Source organism: Macrobrachium rosenbergii, chromosome 5 (genome assembly GCF_040412425.1).
Source record: "Macrobrachium rosenbergii isolate ZJJX-2024 chromosome 5, ASM4041242v1, whole genome shotgun sequence".
NCBI classification, from domain to species: domain Eukaryota; kingdom Metazoa; phylum Arthropoda; class Malacostraca; order Decapoda; family Palaemonidae; genus Macrobrachium; species Macrobrachium rosenbergii.
Window position 1 is genome coordinate 36426437 of NC_089745.1, and position 19327 is coordinate 36445763.

General features: G+C 39.3%; 1 protein-coding gene across 6 annotated transcripts in view; it reads left to right on the forward strand.

Annotated features, from left to right (window-relative positions):
- LOC136838657 (molybdate-anion transporter-like) overlaps positions 1–19327 on the forward strand; it is a 77043-nt gene that overhangs the window by 24064 nt on the left and 33652 nt on the right. The window lies entirely within an intron of this gene.

Consider the following 19327-nt stretch of genomic DNA (forward strand, 5'->3'; position numbering starts at 1 on the left):
AACCACCCCGATGAAGGAAACTCTAATTTTTACCAAAAGCTCCACTATAACACAGCATATGATTGGCAGCATTCCTGGATGGCCAATGTACAACTTTTGAAGTTAATTATATACAGGTTAATTACAGTCGACCAACAAAAAATAATGGCAAATTCTTAATAAGCAACCAAAAAACTAGAAAAAGTCAAGTTAGAAGGCCGTCGCTGCCGCGGAGCTACTACTTAGTTCTACCAATGTAAAGAAGGAGGCTGCATGAAGATATCCTTTATTAATATAATTTTGGGCTAAATAATAGTCTATAGAAAAGAGTATATAGTGCAGTACAGGTGAGAGAATCTTAGAAAGTTACCAAGATAATGAGAAATTTGCCATCTTTTGATTACATTTTAACTTTAATCCCCTAGTGGAGGAAAGTAAAAATATAGACATAAGGTGGCCAATTTTTCTTTAATTCAGTAAATTTCTCAGATGTTCTCATCTGTACTGCATTATGTACACCATTTTCTACATTGTTTAACCAAAAAATTAAATTTAAACAACTATATATTCATGTGGCCATCTCCTTTACATTTACCAAATTTTTAACTCGTCCATTTTCCTGTCTAACATTTTGCTATGCAATAGGGAATGACAGGGGAAAAACCAGATTTTGTAGGCCAAGGGGGAAGGAAATGAAAGCAAGTGAAATGTAGTTATGTGTCCTAACCTGGTGGAGGGTGTCATGCTCCATATAGTAGGGGCTTCAGGGTTCAAAAGCTCACCATACAGACTGCTGATGCTTATCAGTGAATACCCTGCCATTGTTTTAGCTCCCCAGTAGTTACTATAGCAAAATCCACTGCTCTTTGCAGCTAAGCTCTACCCACTGCTTACTTCACAACCATTTCTTGAAGCTGACTGGTTGGTGATGGTTTTGGAAAGTTGGTTAATCTGTGGTTCTTTTCATCTTCATTAATTTAGCAATGGTCGTTTTAGCAACAAAGGTAAATTAAGTTCTGCTAATTATCAAAAGGAAATGTTATATTATCCCCTGAAATAAAATCATAGGCCAGTACACATCTCCCAAAAAATGGCAAAAATATAGGAAAATATGAATGAAGTAGGAGAGTTCCATGATGCTGCAGTGTAGTTTTTGTAAATAATGTTCACCTGATCACGGAGATGACACAAGGACTGTCTGAGTTTGAATCAGTGCACTTGAATTACAGGACAATGATAATTATTGTTTGATATTGTCAAGCGTGTTTGCCATTCTAAATTTAAACAGAGAGGCTGTCATTGAGCTGTGCAGACTGGTATTTCATATTGATTTTAGGAAATTTTACTGCAGTTTAATAGTCATAAATTGATTTCATTGAAATCATGTACACATTTGGTGGGATGACAAGCAGTGATTGCACTCTACAAACCCAGAGTATGCCTATGTTTAGGTTAAAGGTACAGTATGATAGGCTGTAAGTCATACTGGATATAATTTGCAGAGAATTTTCTTAATGACATTATCTCCTTTCGAAATAATAGGGTCTTAAAAAATGATGCAGACCTATAATGCCCAATGTCTTTTTGTCAGTTAGTATGCAGCTTATGATGTTTGGATTATAGGCCTACCTTATATTCAGCCGTTTTATGATGGTTGTTGTTGTGTTTATTCTTGTTTTTGTTGTTGCTGTTATGATTCTTGTAATGTCTTCGAACACTTTTCGTAGGGTGACCTAACGTTGCAGAATAAACATAGACCTGTTCGTAAAATAGTAGTGTAAAGAATTATCTGCCTGCTATTGTTAATTGAAATTTAGTAATTGGTTTTAATTAAATGTAATCAAAGATCCTGTGAATACAGTCTGTGTTAGAATATTCTCCTGACAACACACACAGAAAGAGAGAGTACTGAAACTATCTATCCTTTTGTCCAACAAGAATGCCCCCCAAATCATGATTCTTGCAGACTGACTTTGGTCATCTCATACACGTCTTTTTCTGCTATTTTTTTTTATTTGTTATGTATCTTATAATGCCTTCTTACCATAGCTTTCATTTTCATAGAAATGCTACAGCAGCCTTATATTTAATGATCACAGTAATATATGTTAGCCCTTTTGTAAATATATTTTCTATACTGTATAATTTATTGAGAGAAGTTCAGTAGTTTTGTCTAAAGCTGAGACAGCCCTGTGATTGGTCTATGTGTGCCATTGGTTACATGCCCACAATTCTTATTTTATTCTCTGTGGTATAAGTGTGTTACAATTACTATGGCCATTGACCCATGTATACATGTACTGTATGTGTATATGCACTTGCTTACACATGTACATTCCACTGTATGCATATACATTTTACATATATCGTAGAGTTGAAGCTACTATATTAATTGAAAGCTACTTTATTTCTAACAGATACTTGCAGAAAACTATTTACAATAAGAAATTGACAAGTCAATACCTCAAAATATAAGAATTTTATTGTAGGCCTATGACCTGTCATTGCCTCAAAAGATAAGAAATTGATGTGTAGGCTTATGCCTTGTCATTGCCTCAAAATATAAGAAATTGAGTATAGGCCTATGTCCTGTCATTGCCTCAAAATATAAGAATTGGATATGTGAGAGCCTAATCTCACATTGATACTAACATCTGGCATGCAGGATTTTAATGAAATAATACCCTAATACAATATTGGAACTGGCTGCACAAGTCTATGCTTCATTTCAATTAATGTGGTCTATGTGGGACTGCTTATGTAGGCCAACACCAATTAAAAATAAAAAGATGCTTGTGTATTTAGGCTTTGCATAATAAAAAAAAAAGATGCACAGACAGAATGATCCAAGATCTTCATAATGATTTAAAATTTAATATTTCTTTTATTGGAGATATCATTGCATACTTCACAACTCCAGGAACTCAAATCTGTGGTGTCATTCATGCACAGAGCTCAAAATTACCGAATGGAGTCCAAGCCGTACTGGTAATCTTATGGACTGTTAGTGTGACGTCATTCCCCTTTTGAGAGCTAGCCAATCACTGGCGTGCAATGGGCAGGGCTTAGCTGCAAAGAGCCATGGATTTTACTATAGCACATTGAGACCAACCCATTTTTGCAAAATTTCCTCACTTATTTTCATCTCTTGTCAACCTGAGAACCTGATGGTAAACAAAATTCCCTGGGTACTTTTGCATCTAGAGTATCATTATATGATTGTTGTAGACTAGATTTGTAGATATGTTGAATTCCCAGCCTCACCTCTAAATAACTTGGTATTAAAATATATACTGTATACTATATCATGATTATTTGGAATTCCCAGCCTCACCTCTAAATAACTTGGAAGTAAAATATATACAGTATACTATATATTATGATTACTTGTTTGTTTCAGTTAATTAATAAATAAAAAAATATCTTATAAACTGACTAATGGCACTTCATTTGGATTTTATCTTAAATTTTTATATTCCCAGTCAGATCCATTTTCATCAACTGATCTTGCTCCTCCCTGATAGGAATATAAAATATCTTTTTGAAACAAGAAATTTTCAATGTTTTCTTCATCTGGAACCATGAAGAGCTTTTTTCAAAAAAAAAAAAAAAAAAAAAAAAAAATCATTGTTGGAAATAAGTTGTCCTCCATCCAGTGAAACACTAACTGTAATTACTGGATTGCCTTTGAGTTGCATGGGAATTGAGAAAACAAAGTGCAGGTGATCTTTACCGATGAAATAGGAAATAAAGATGTCAGCCAGATGTAGAACTGAAGGAAAATACTTATTCATACTATTTATTATGGTATAGATAATTGGGAACTTTGTTAACAATCAAATTATTGCGCTAATTGCTGAATTTTGTTAATAAAAATATTGTGCTAATTGCCAGATTTAACAAACAAAAGTTGAAAACTTGACAAAAGCTGTTGGTTCCATTATGCCAGTGACCACAGGCCAGTGCACTCCGTGGCCTCTACATTATGTATATAAACTTTTGAACCCTTATTAGAGGAAGAGGTTCTAAAGTTCTTTTACCTTGTCCCCCCCAAGACTTGAGATAATCTAAGCACTGTAAATCATAGAGTGTAAGTTAAGTACTTGATGCAAAAATACTGTACACTAAAAATAGGAAAACTGCAGAAATGGCTTCGATTATATTTTTGGGCTTATAAGGGCCACCCCAATTATGACAAGCCTGATCTGGGAAAAATAAAAATGCAGCCAACCCAGACCCCCTAGCTGAATGTCTCATGTTTTTTTCATGCTCGGCCCATTTCTCTTTACTGTACACATCAGGTGTGCATTATAGAATTCTGATGTACAAAAATCAGGAAAATTCAGACTGACATCCTTTGCTAAGCTATCATGGTAGGTTAAGTTGCAGTACTAACGTCAACAGTACCAAATATCACCACTGACCTCCATCACCAGTATGGCCATTGTTAATAGCACTAACTACTATCAACTAACAACACTAAAGTAATCTATCATCACCATTAATATTATCAGTCTTCACTGCTGACACTACCAGCTACCACTGCTAATACAAAACTGTCATCACTGCTTAAGCAATACACTCTATCTGTATTTACTTTTAAACAAACATGAAGGAGCAAGTTGTGACATCATCAGAACTTACAGTATCAAAAAATGCTGCTGAACATGACCATGGTTTATTAATCTATGAAATATGTTTGTTTAAATATCTATTTTTTTTAATGTTATTTTTTCTCAGATGTATGAGAATTACAATACACCATTTATTATAGTGAAGTGCAAGCAAACACACAATCAACAGAGAAAAATAAAATGACATTTTCATAATAAAATTAAGTTTCATATATACTTACTGAGTAATTACATAGCTGATGTTTCTAACTCGCACAGCAACTTTTTAAAAAAAATTCGTGGTAGCGCTTCTACTGTTTTGTGCAGGTGACAGGCTCCACCCACTGTTGGATCACATGGGAGATAACCGGCAGGTATAGTTTGTTTGTGCCCTTATGTCCATAAGAGGGAAGGAGGGTGGCCTCTGACTCTGTAATTACTTGATAAGTATATATGAAACTTAATTTTACTGTATTATAAAAATGTAATTTTCTTATAAGTAACTTACCAAGTAATTACATAGCTGAATCCCACATTGAATGGAGGTGGGATACATGGACATATTCTCCTCCAAAACATTAAAACATGGTAATGACTTTGCAATAGAAAAAATCTGCCAGCATTGATACAATGCTTGTTGTTTCCTTACATGATAGAGAGCTACTGAAAGTGAATACTGCCTCGGGTTGGTGCTCATCTGAACCTGTAGTGGCATGGCAGTTGAGCCTTGGGTCGCCTCTACTTAACCCTTAAACGCCGAGCCTCTATTTACAAAAGTGTCTGCTGTATGCCGGCAGGGTTTGGGAGTTAGCGCGAAGCAGAAAAAGTTTTTTTAAAAAATCACAGCACGCTTAGTTTTTAAGATTAAGAGTTCATTTTGGCTCCTTTTTGTCATTGCCTGAAGTTTAGTATGCAACCATCAGAAATGAAAAAAAATATGATTATCATATATAAATATTGGAATATATGACAGCGCAAAAAGAATTTCATATATAATTGTATACAAATCGCGCTGTGAGCAAAACGGTTAAAGCTAATGAGTTATTTTTTTTTCGTCGTATTGTACACTAAATTGTGATGATTTTGGTATATAACAAATTGTAAAACTATCAAAGCAACACAGAGAAAATATTATCACAAAATGATGCATGAATTTGTAACGAGCGGACGTAAAAAAAAAGTTTTTTTTTTAAAATTCACCATAAATCGAAATACTGTGCTAGAGACTTTCTGTTTATTGCAAAATGAAGGTAATTGATTGAATGTTACTTGACTGTAAGTGTTTTAGCTTACAATTGCAGTTTTCAACCATTTCGGTCGAGTTAAAGTTGACTGAAGGACAAATTTTTTCTATTTATCATGATTTATATGAAAATATTTCAAAACTGATAAAAGCTACAACCATGAGTTATTTTTTGTTGTATTCTACATGAAATTGCGCACATTTTCATGTATAACACTTTATGTAACGCCTAATAGAAAATGGAGCGAAAATTACAACAAGGTGACTAAAGAAATTCTGAGATTTTCAGCCAAGTTAGCGCTGGCGGAGGTAAGGAAAAAGTTTTTTCCAAAAATTCACCATAAATCGAAATATTGTGCTAGAGACTTCCCATTTGTTGCAAAATGAAGGTAAATGATTGAATGTTACTAGAATGTAAGGGTTTTAGCTTACAATTGCATTTTTCGACCATTTCGGTCGAGTCAAAGTTGACCATAGGTTTAAATTTTGGCACTTATCATGATTTATATGAAAATATTTCAAAACTGATAAAAGCTACAACCATGAGTTATTTTTTGTTGTATTCTACATGAAATTGCGCACATTTTCATGTATAACACTTTATGTAACATCAGAAACATACACACAGTTTGATACAGAAGATTCGTTGGAACATTATGAGTACATGATTAGAATGCTTGCATGGCAATGCAAGTAGTGGTGATTGTACATACATCAAGACAACAATGGTTAGGGAGAAACAGACTGAAATATTGTATGGTTGAAATCGCGTTCCTTTAGAGAAAGAAAACAAGATGCTCTTGTTGTCTTGTCCACTCCGATGGACGATGAACACACGAACACACGTGTTTGGAAGAGACGGCGTCAGGCTCTTACAAGATTTTCAGCAGAGTTAGAGCGGATGTAAGGAGAAAGTTTTCAAAAATTCACCATAAATTGAAATATTGTGCTAGAGACTTCTCGTTTGTTGCAAAATGAAGGTAAATGATTGAATATTACTAGAATGTAAGAGGTTTAGCTTACAATTGCATTTTTCGACCATTTTGGTCGAGTCAAAGTTGACCAAAGGTTGAAATTTTGGCACTTATTGTGATTTATATGGAAATATGTCAAAATTGATAAAAGCTACAACCATGAGTTATTTTTTGTTGTATTCTACATGAAATTGTGCACATTTTCATATATAAAACTTTATGTAATTGCTAATAGAAAACAGTGCAAAAATTACGACAAAGTGACTAAAGAATTTCTGAGATTTTCAGCAGAGTTAGCGTGGATGTAAGGAAAAAGTTTTTTTCAAAAATTCACCATAAATTGAAATATTGTGCTAGAGACTTCTCGTTTGTTGCAAAATGAAGGTAAATGATTGAATATTACTAGAATGTAAGAGTTTTAGCTTACAATTGCATTTTCGACCATTTTGGTTGAGTCAAAGTCGACCGAAGGTTGAAATTTTGGCACTTATTGTGATTTATATGAAAATATGTCAAAATTGATAAAAGCTACAACCATTAGTTATTTTTTGTTGTATTCTACATGAAATTGCACACATTTTCATATATAAAACTTTATGTAAAGGCTAATAGAAAATGGTGCAAAAATTACGACAAAGTGACTAAAGAATTTCTGAGATTTTCAGCAGAGTTAGCTGATGCTTTCTTTTGGGATAAGAAAGAAATTCGTGCATGCGCAGCTGGGTCACGCTTGTAAACAAAACAACAGCATGATCTGTGAACTCCCAGCATCCCTCAAGGCACGTGATTTAAAATTTTTCGCAACAAGGCTTATAAGTATTTTTCCATGAATATTTAAAAAAAAACTCTTTGTAGTCGACGTATTTTATGTCCACTTGGCACCCGACAGACAATTTTTGTTGACGTAAAATACGTCCAGTGGGCGTTTAAGGGTTAAGTGGGAGCTTTGCCACGGAGGATAGGTCTGATGGTTAGCAATGCATACAAAAGTTCCCTTGCCGTGGGCACAATACCAAATTTAAAAACAACCAGACAATGCTGTCACAACCCATCCACTAAGACTGGTGGGTATTCCAGGTACACTGTACCCCCAGTTTCCCCAAAACTTGAAAACCTTACACCAAGGTGAAAGGAGAGTAGGAGAAAAGAGTGCTTCCTATGAATCCTTACCCAATATCATGCCAGCCACTGATAACGGTCCCAAGGTACTGCAGTCATCAAAGACTCTTTCCACCTCCAAATAGTGAGATGCAAAAATAGACCTGCACTTCCAGTAGGTCGACTGAAGAATGGAAGTTAGGGACATATCGTGGCTGAAAGTCAAAGAGGTAGATACTGCTCTGACTGCTTGAGCTTTCACTTTAAAAGTTGGCAACATGTCTTCTGGGATCTGTGAATGTGCCTCCGAAATCAAGTCCCTTAGGAAGAATGACAAGGCATTCTTAGACAGAGGGTGAGAAAGGGTTCTAAACTGAACACCTACTCAGATAGTACCTCAGAGCTCTGACCGGACAGTTTGAAGGTGGACAAATACTGTACTGGTGTTTTAAGTATACAGGTATCATTTTTTTTATAATGTTGGAGCTTTGCAACTGGCATGAAGATATTAACAATGGCTTGAATAAATTCTATTCTGTCATCCACTGACCCATATTGTTGGAGGAGTTTAGATCCTTGGGGGACATACCTTGATGATAGGCCTAGTGAAGCTGCTAGACTAGGGCAGCACCAAGTTCCCAACCCCAAATGGCAAGTGGGGTTTTTATAGTTCTCCTGGTATAGCTCATCCCTACATTATCACTTCACTTGTTGGACATAGCTTGGGAAGTAATGGCCTCCTTTCAGTGATTAATAACAGTCTTAAGGACAGTCATCGCTTCCACAAAGGCATAACATCTCAAGACAATGAATTTGACTCTTTTTGTATCCAGCTGAAAAGAGGTCTAAGGGTTATAGGTGAAAGGTCATCAACTTAAGGAAATTAGATTTGGTAATTAACAAAGGATTTCAGGGAACTGGTCTCCCTGAGAATGTAGATTGTCTTATATACTTGTGTTTATCAAATTCGGTAGACTGGTAAATATGTCAATAAGTACTATTGTAAAACAACACTGTACACTACAGTACAGCTGAAGAATAGGTATGACATGAATAAAAGTGTTGGTAGAAACATGGAAAGGGAGAAATGGTAAAGTGATGAACTTTGGGAATAAGGATGTTTAACTGCAAAACGTTTAGAGGGATGGTGCTAAAATAGCCACTCTGGAAGCAGGATGTTGAATTGCTCTATATAAGTACTAAATTAAGTTTGCCGGATTATGCACTAGGCTAGCATACAGCCTTGGAATAAGCTAAGTTAGGCTCAAACAAATATTGCAGTGCACTTTGAACAAATGGGTACACTGTATGTTAGCCTGCATTCTTAATAAATACTGTAGTGGCTCCAAAAATTTTTCAAGTCATGCTTCTGTATGACTATACACTAGTGTATTGATTATAATTCTTTGCCTCCTTGGGTGTAGAATCCTACTCAGCCCATGATTAGGTGCCATGACCAAACCAAGGGGCCAGCCCCCTAGATCCCTTAATATTTGCAATGATTGAATCTTGATAGGTTAGAAATATGGTGAATTTCTAATGTAACAGCACATTTGAATTAGCAGTACTTACCTTTTTCTCCTGTGTAATTTTTTCACTGTGAAATATGTCTTCTGTGTCAATTGATAGTCAACTAAGTCTTGGGAAACGACACTAGCGACAATTTTTTTTCTATAGGTGTGTAATTATTAGTAGGTATTTCCTTGCAATTATTGTTCAAGCTAAAGTCAAATCTGGCTAAAGTTTTAAAATTCCCAGGTTCACTGAATCCAAACCTGTGACTGCTTTGATAAGAGGGTCTAAGCCAGTTTTTATTTGAATGGTTTATCAAAACAGGCCAAGGTTAAGTGTAATATAAAAGTGCTCAGAGAAATCTAGTATTCATTTTGAAGCAGCTAAACCTTATTCTGAATGTGTGTTCGTTCATTAACAAACCTCTTAAATAATATATGGTGAGAAATGGAGCAAGCTCCTACTTGAAAGAAGTGTTACATCTTTTCCCAGTTGTGAATCCCCCCAATAAGGAAAGTACCCTACTCAGCTTATCATCAGCTGCCATTCCTTAGCTCAGTTTGTTGGTATTGTTATCAGACTATGTTCTCGCTTATAATTTGGCTTAGCCCAAGTAATATAGATAGAGAGGTGATAGACAATCTTGGTCTCATCACTGCTGTTGTAATTTTTAAGTTGAGTAAGTTATCAGTGAGAACTCTACTCTGCAGCACTGGTTGTTGCCTTCTAGGTGGATATGTTGAGCCCCATGGGCAGGTAATACTGTATGATGTAATGCCCTTTGGGTGGGTAATAGGTATATGCTACTGAGCAGACATGGTGTTCAGTTAACTTTGTTGTGACAGCGTAGCTTGTTAATTATTACTTCTAAAAGGGTAATTTCATCTTATATGCAAGTACTGTAAGATATAACCTTTACATTATTTGTCAGCATCCATTTCTATTATTTTTTTTTTCTAGTTTGATCCTTATTCTCTCTTGTTAGAGGTGTAGAGGTGTACAGAGATGTGTGTTTTCAATGTGCTTCCTGGTTTGATGTAACTGGGGACAGATGGGAGGGTTAGATATATTTTAGCAGAAAGAAGAGTAAGGGCATGAAACTGAGTGAACACTTAATCAGGAGGCTGACTGTGCCAGGTCTATTCCAGCTGCGAAAGGAAAGGAAACATGTATATTTACCTTTAAGTCTGAACCCTTAAGGGCAAGATCCTCAAGGATGTCACAAGTTTAGTAGCATAGGCATTGGGTAGGTTTTTGGCTATTCTTTCATTTTGTTGAAAGGCCAGAAAGTGATGATAGCAATGATATATGATGTGAAATCAGTGAGTAGTGAGTTCAGCAGCTTTGGAAGACAAGATACCGAGGCCTGACCCAAGGTGAAAGAACATATAGGACAGGTCTTTGTGGAGAACCCATCACTTAACTCAGAAGATTAATGTGACTTCAGATGGCTGTGACATATTCGTACCTTAGGTTCTTTGGACACCTGTGGTACACCAGGCACCCATTATTCATCAAACTTGTTTCTCCATAGGCACCCTTGTTAATTGAACACTGGATTCTTCATTAGCACCTACTAGACTGATGAATCACTGGATTACCAAGAATCATGGCAGTACTATTAGCCATTTGGCAACTGTGATTTAATGGCTGCTGTGGTTCATGGACAGTTCTGGCACTTGAAGACATCTTTTGAGGGACTGCAACTCTTCTGATGAACTGCTTGGTTACCAGGTCCCATGTTACAAGGCTTGTTCAAACATGACCAATCAAGATAAAAAGTTTTGTTTTTATTATTTTAGTGTATTTTTGATTGTATGCAGATATTTTATTTTTAAGAGAAAATAAGAAAAAAAGTGTCAACCAAGTTCTACTGTAGTGTTCTGCATGTACAGTACCTACTTCATAATGTGTTGGGTATTGAGAAAGAAAAAGTTTTGCCTTTTTTAACTCTCAAGTTATAATTTTTATACCAGTAAGTGGATGCATGGTGATATAGTTAACAGCTACAGGGAATATTGGGCTGCTAGAGTACTTTTGTGTGGAACACCACTCCTCTGTCTATTTTTTATATAAAGTACTATCTATATATTACTGTACTATATGTGGGCAGCTAGTTAAATACTGGTAGTTAAAGAGAAGTTATAGTATTATACCACTTTTCAGGGAATGTTTTTAGTCTCTGATGATAATAGTATGGTATTCAAGGAAATACAACTTACCAAGTGGAGCAAATTCTTTATTTCTCTCAAAAGTAATTTTATGTGTATCAGGAGAGCAATTGGTGGAAGATGAAAGAACAACTAGCACTTCCAGTGTAAATTTCATTTGCTATTACAGTACAGTATATAAAAGTCGACCCCTGGTATTTGCAGAGGATGCGTACCACCACCCCCCAGCGAATAGCTAAATTCCATGAATGCTTAAAACCCCTCCAAAAATGCTTATAACTGTCTATTTTGATAGTTCAAAACACCAAAAAAAAAAAAAAACCAAAAATGCTTATACCTGAATATTTTAATAATTTTATCTAAAAAAGTGCATTAGTCACAAAAATGATATGAAAATACAGTGATTTGTGAATATTTCTCTATGAAAAATACTGCGAATAGGTGAATTTTCCGCGAATAATGTGTGTATATGTTCCACACAGAAATCCGCAACCAGGTAAAGCCACGAATCCAGAACCACGAATTGGTGGAGGTCCTCTGTATACCCTTAGGGGATTAAAAATTTAATGGGATTCATTACAATTTGCAGTTAATTTTTCAGGAGTGTTTGTTTAAGTGAATAGCCTGAGTAATCTGATTTGTACTGTGTTTGTCAGTTAAAATTGTAGTATCCTTAGTACTAATCTTTAATAGAGCATACCGAGAGGAACTGGTAAAACTTAAATTGTGGTTGGTACATCAGATATTTATTTCACTGAATGAAATCTTTTTTGTATTTTGCAGAACATTTGTTGTACGTATACTGGTTGTCTGAGTGCACCTCTAAATAGTTGTGGATGCCATTTTCTTGAATCTGTTCAGTGGTTTTTGATGAAGTCAGTTGAATGGGTTCATTTTATGTTTCTGTGCTGAAGTTAATACTGTAATACTAAAATATTTTGTTTTCTTGTTACCATTTAATCGTTTGAAAGGGGAAACTTGAAACCTCTCCTGAATATAATTTGTTTTATGCCAAACAGTATTATATGCCAATCAGTATTATGTAAATCATAGTGTGGTATGAAAGTGATTGTGTGGCTCTTTAAGTATGCAGTTTGTTAAAATAAATTTGATTTTTTTAATTACAAGCCCATGACTTTACACCAACTTATTTAAGCGTTTGTGCAGTCTCCTGACACCAAACAGAAGAAGAAGTTTCACTTTCCAATTTCCAACTGTCTGAATCTACAACTGGGTTCCACAGTGCCTCTAGTACCAGATTTGGTCATTCTTTGTGCTATTTGGACCAACTGCAACAAATGATTGGCTGGGAAAGAGGACATCTTCTGTGAATTAAAGGGTTTGTAAATGAAAAAATTTTGTTTTTAAAAATTTTATTAGTTTCATTATGAACCAATTACAGTACTTTACAATAGCCCAAACAGCTCCTCAAGTGGGAAGATCTTGCTGACCTAAGAATAGTTTGAATGAGGACTTGTGGAACCTGTGAACTCTTGGAGTGAAGTATGGTGTTGTTAGAAAGGTCATGGGTTGCACTGTTTGGGCTAGTCAAAATAAGGAAGTAACAATTAACCAACAAGGCATGGACAGTAACCAGTGAATTAATGTAAGATTTATTCTCTAACAAACACCCCAGATGCATTCAGTAAGAAGAAATACCTTTAAGCCATGAAAGAATGAAAATTATGATGTTCAATAATCATGAAATATACCATGTAAAATACCATATACAGTCGACCTCTGGTATTTGCAGGGGTTAGGGACCACAATTGCCCGCTAATAGCTGAAACCTGCAAATACTTGAGACCCCCTCAAAAAATGCTTATAACTGACTATTTTAATAGTTCAAACACCAAATATACCTTAAACTATCATCCTAAAATACTGTAATATCATTTCAAAGTCATCATACAAAATTACCCTTCTTTAGGGGCTTTGGGAGGCTTTGGATGGTCCTTCGTCATGGGCTTAAGAAACATGGTAATAGGCAGCTGCTTTTGCTGCTGCTTCTTACTGATAAGGAGGTTATTACAGGGCCCCATGCATGCATCAAGGGCATTTGAAAACCTTATGGAGCATTCCATATTAGGATCCCATGCCCAGTCATCTCCTGCAGCTCCCTGGCTGCCCACATAATTCAGGACAGATCCTCATCCTCCTCCTCGTCCCCTGAACTTGCCAAGTCTTCTTCTAAATCCTGGTCTGTCAGGGGGTCATAGTGGACATCAATGAGGGTGCTGACTTATCCTTGGTGATGCCATCGAAGCCTTCTCCACCAAGCATCTTCGCCAATTAGACTGCCTTATCAATGGCTGAATGTTGAATTTCTTCAGGAGAGAAGCCTCTTATAATCATGAACACACTCCAGCCACAACTTCCTCCAGCATGCATTAAGGGTCTCCTTTGTCATATCCTTCAACGATCGGCTGATGACGGTCAGACGTGGCAATCGTGAATGTATGCCAATACTTCTTCAGCGTAAACTCACTGTCAGTGTCCATTGCCTTCCCAAGGCGCTCTTGGGAGTTCCATGTGTAGAGTGCCTTGAAGGCACGGATCACGTCCTGGTCCATAGGCTGGGGGAGAGAGGTGGTGTTGGCAGGGAGGAACTCGAGCTGGACTCCCTCGTAATAAAGATCCACAGGGTGGCCACCAGCGTTATCCATAATCAACAACACCTTGAACTCCATGCACAAGTCACTGAGGTAATCCTTAACTTGAGGGATGAAGCTCTGAATGAACCAGTTAGATGTAAGGACTTTGGTGATCTAGGCCTTGGTGTTGAGCATACAAAACACAGCCAGCAAGCTCTTGTTCTTATTCATGATGGCCCTGGGGTTTGCAGCCTTGTAAATGAGGTCTGGTTTCACCATGAAGCCAGTAGCATTGCTACACATGATGAGGGTAACCCTCTCCTTCTGGGCCTTAAACCCAGGGGCTCTGGCTTAGTCCTTCATGAGGTATGCCCGTGAAGGCATTTTCTTCCAGAACAAGCCAGTCTCGTCCATATTGAACACCTGTTCTGGACAGTAGCCCTTGTCCCGGATGATATTCTTGAAGGTCTCTAGATATTTCACAGCCACTTCCATGTCTGCCAATGTCATTTCTCCATGCAGAGAAACAGACTTTAGGTGGAACCGCTTCTGGAAATGGTGGAACCACCCCTTGCTAGCCCAAAAACCTTGAGGAGCTGATGATGGTCCTGCTTCTTCCTCTTCTTCATTGGTGGGGTTGTTGAAGTCTGAGAAGCCTGCTTCCTGTACATCACTGCCTTCCATAATAGTCAAAAACTGCTGGTAGAGTTTTCGTGCCTTTTTACGGATGATGTTGCCGTTAAGAGGGCTGTTCTTCTTATGGCAATCTGTTATCCACAACACCGAGGGCAACTCCACCCTCACAATGCTCTTATCACGCATAGTGGAAACTGTCTTGGCACTACCATAGAAGCTAACATCCATGGTCTTCCTTATCACCACCTCTTTCTTTTTGATGTACCAGATGGTACTCTCATTGACGCCATAATGGCACGCTACTGTGGCGTAACTTTTCCTTTCCTTGAACACTTCCAGAACCTTCTCCTGGAGTGTCATAACCTCCTTCTGCTTGCTTAGGCTCTTTGCCAGAAGCCTTAGAAAGAGCAGGGCTTTTAGGAGACATCTTAGGACACGATTAAAAAATATGCACAGATATGAAAAACAAGACACAAAGATATGCAGTGAAACACTTGAACAACGAAGGTCTAGATGGTGAACTGGCAGAGATGCGGGCTCCCACAGCACTTCTCTACGAGACAAAGTCTTGGGGTGTACAGCCAATCAACGCCAAGGAAAATGAATGGCGCTTCTGGATTGGCTTCTTTGCAAATGCCAGCCAATAGCATGTCAAGTACATATTTCAGCTTCCCAAGCTGCATCATCTTTCCCATGAGCTTTGTGTTTGGAATTTACTCATTGTTTGGCGAATGTTTTTTAAGAAAAAAAAAAGAATTATTGATATTTTGCTGTTTACTTTAATATTAATATTTGAAAATTAGTAAATCTTTTTTATCATGAAAAATGTACAGTATTGTCATGAAAATAAATTTAAAATAATTAGTGAATATTTTTTATATGCTCTACAAAACAATCTGTGAATAAGGTGAATTTTCCGTGAATAATTTGGAGTTATGTTCTACAGAAAAAATCTGTGAATACTGAACCATGAATAGGCAAGGGTCAACTGTATGATGCAAAACATTGCCTTGTTGTCTGGGAAGTGATAGTTACACCATATAAACAAAGCACCATTTAACAAATGCACAAGGATGGGTTATTCTTTTACTTGTATGAGTCATACTCCAGCATATGCGTAAGGATGTCAATTGATTTGTTCATGACACTTACCTGCCAGATATATATATAGCTGTATTTCTCCGAAATCCGACAGAATTTCAAAACTCGCGGCACACGCACCCAGTGGCCAGGTGGTTAGTACTCATTCCCGCCGCTGGGAGGCGGAATCGGGAACCATTCCCATTTTCTATTCAGATTTTCTCTGTCGCCGGTACTGTTAACATCTGTTACAGTACCTCCGCCTCTGGATTTCGTTAACTTGCATATTCCCACTTAAGTATTCTCTTGACTTTTGGTATTGGATCTTGGACTGTGGATTGGCACACGCTTTTTTCTGGACTGTTGTTGATTTTGCTTATGACTTCTCTTTAAATATGTCTGGTTCTAGTTCTGCTAGTTTCCGTGTATGTTGCATGAGTGATTGTAAGGTGAGGCTACCGAAAGCTTCGGTAGACCCTCACTCGGTTTGCTTGAGGTGTAGGGGGCATGTTTGTCTTATAGATGATCGATGTAAGGAGTGTGAACCTTTATCGGATGCGAGCTGGAAGTCTTATGATTCGTATGTTCGCAAGTTGGAGCGTGACAGGGTCAGGAGGTCTTCCTCCAGGAGTGTGTGCAAGAGTCAGGTTATTTCCTCTCCTGATAATCCTAATGTAGTTGATGTTGCACCTGTCCCTGTGGTTTTGCCTTCGGGCCCTGATGTTGTGTCTGCGGAGGGTTTGGCCCTGGCGGAGATCATGAATTCCATCCGTGCGCTCAAAAACAAAGTGACATCTCTTCAAAGTGCTGTGAAGTGTAGTGCTCCCCCCAGTGTTGTGGAGGGGGCGTCAGATCGGCCCCATAATGCTTCTAGGCCTGGACCGCTGTCAGACTCCCAGGACTCAGGGGGAGAAGGCATGTCGAAAGCCGCAAGAAGGTTACGGGGCTTCCCACCGATCTGGCGTCCCTTCGGCAGGTCCTGTTGTCACTTCCTGGCTGCCAGAGATCGTGCTTGGCGCGCATTCTCAAGGACTGCTTTTCGTCCTCCGAGGCGTCCTCCCCTCGTAAGGGGTGGAACTCTCGTAAGGACTCTCGTCCTCTGAAGAGGAGCTGTGTTCAAGAGGACGCTTCTCGTCAGTCTTCTTCGTCTGCTGGTTATCTTGAAGCTTTTCCTCCGCAGAAGAGGACTAGGATTTCGTCTGATGAGGACGTTTCTGAGCGCCCCAGTCGCTCTAAGGAGAGAACCTTTCTTGCTCCTGTGAGGAAGAAGAAGGCGTCCCCTCGCCCATCGTCTTCCCATAGGATTGTCTCTCCCCCCAGACTTGATTCTTCTCCATCTAAGAAGATTTTGTTGGAGATGCAGCGGCAGTTGTCTTCTCTTATTGCTGAGAGGGACTCTGCTCCTCGTCGTCGCAAGGACTTGACTTTGCCTGTCAAGAGGTCCAGGAAGTCTCCTTCTCCTGCTCCTTTTTCGTCGTCTCCATCTCCTGTGTCGTCGCCTTGTCGCCCTCTTAGCTCTCAAGTTCCCCGTCGTGACGCTCGTCAACGTGACGCTTCGCGAGCTGCTTCCCGGGACGCTTCGGTAGCCGCTCTTCAGGACGCTTCTGTGCAGGACGCTCGGCAGGACGCTCTTCTGGTTTTTGGGCGGGACGCCCGTGTGGACGCTCTTCAGGACGCTCTCCAGGACGCTCCTCAGGACGTCCCTTCGGTTGCTCTTCAAGACGTTACGGAGCATTCTCTTTCGTCTGGGAAAAGAAGATCTCTTCTTCGTATCGGACCTCAAGGCCTTCGTTCCCCTAAAGTGTTGGGTGACTCTGTTGCTTCTCCGGCTGTGGCGGGAGAGGTTTCTGGCGATTCGGATCCTGCTGACGTCGAGCCCTCGTCCGCTTCCTCTACTTCCGATTATCAAGTTTTGACCGGATTGCTTAAAGACTTGTTCGGAGACAAGTTTAAACCTTCGGCTCCTCTCTCTCCGCCTTCTCAGTTAGCTTCTTCCAAAGCAAGGAGAGCGCCGGGGTTTTTGAAGATGACTTCCTCGTTGGCGACCAAGAGGGCTTTTAAGAAAGTCAACGTGTGGATGGAGGAACGGAAGTCCCATGGCAAGACCTCTTTCGCAGTGCCTCCGTCTAAGCTTTCCAGCAAGGCTGGTATGTGGTATGAGACGGGAGAAGATATCAGCCCTAGAGTTCTTTCCTCTTCTCAAGGGGATTTCACCAGTCTTGTCGACGCTCCCAGAAGGTCACATCTGTCTACTGCTAAGGTTTCTTGGACTTTGTCAGAGACAGATCATCATCTCAAGGGTCTCTCCCGCACCATGGAGGTGTTTAATTTTTTGGACTGGTGCTTGGGAGCTTTAGATCTTAAGCTTCGGAGCTCTGATTCAATTACCCTGGGGGAGCTCTCTAGTGTCCTTAACTGTATGGACAAGGCAGTCAGGGATGGATCTGAAGAACTGGCATCTCACTTTGGTACGGGCCTCTTAAAGAAGAGGGCCTTGTTTTGCGACTTCACAGCTAAGTCTGTCTCTCCTTCGCAAAGGGCAGAGTTATTGTTCGCCCCTTTGTCCAGCCATCTGTTCCCCCAGTCTTTGATTCGGGACATCTCCTCAAGTCTTAAGGAGAAGGCCACGCAAGATCTGCTGGCTCATTCTTCGAGACGTCCTCCAGCTCCTTCTTCTTCTTCAGCTTCAGTTTTGTCCGCCAGGAAGAAGAAGCCCTTTCAATGGAGGAACTTCTTCCTCTAGATCGTCTCCATGAGGAAGAGGTTTCACCAGAGGAGCGGCCCCCTCAAAACCTAGGGGAAAAAAGTGACTCCTTACGCCTCCAGACACCAGTAGGAGCCAGGCTTCTTTATTTTGCGGGAGCCTGGAGAACGAAAGGGGCAGACGCATGGTCGCTAAGTGTTCTAGAGAAGGGTTACAAGATCCCCTTTCTCATGTTACCACCCCTTTGCACGTCGCCCAGGGATCTGTCGCCTTCTTACCACCGAGAGAAGCAACAGACTCTTTTAGACCTCCTGGAGCAGTTGTTAGAGAAGAGAGCCGTGGAACAAGTTCTGAAGTTGGATTCTCCGGGGTTCTACAACAGGCTATTCTTAGTCCCGAAACAGTCGGGAGAGTGGAGACCGGTCTTGGATGTAAGCGTCTTGAATCGCTTTATTTCGAAAGAAAGATTCAAGATGGAAACGCCCCAGTCGGTTCTAGGGGCTTTAAGACCAGGGGACTGGATGGTCTCTCTGGACTTACAGGATGCGTACTTCCATGTTCCCATACATCCTCAGTCAAGGAAGTACCTGAGGTTTGTGCTGGGGGGACGAGTCTTCCAGTTCAGAGCTCTCTGCTTCGGTTTGTGCACTGCTCCCATGATCTTCACGGTGATCAAGAAAAATGTTGCGAGGTGGCTTCACCTGGCGGGTGTTCGTGTGTCGT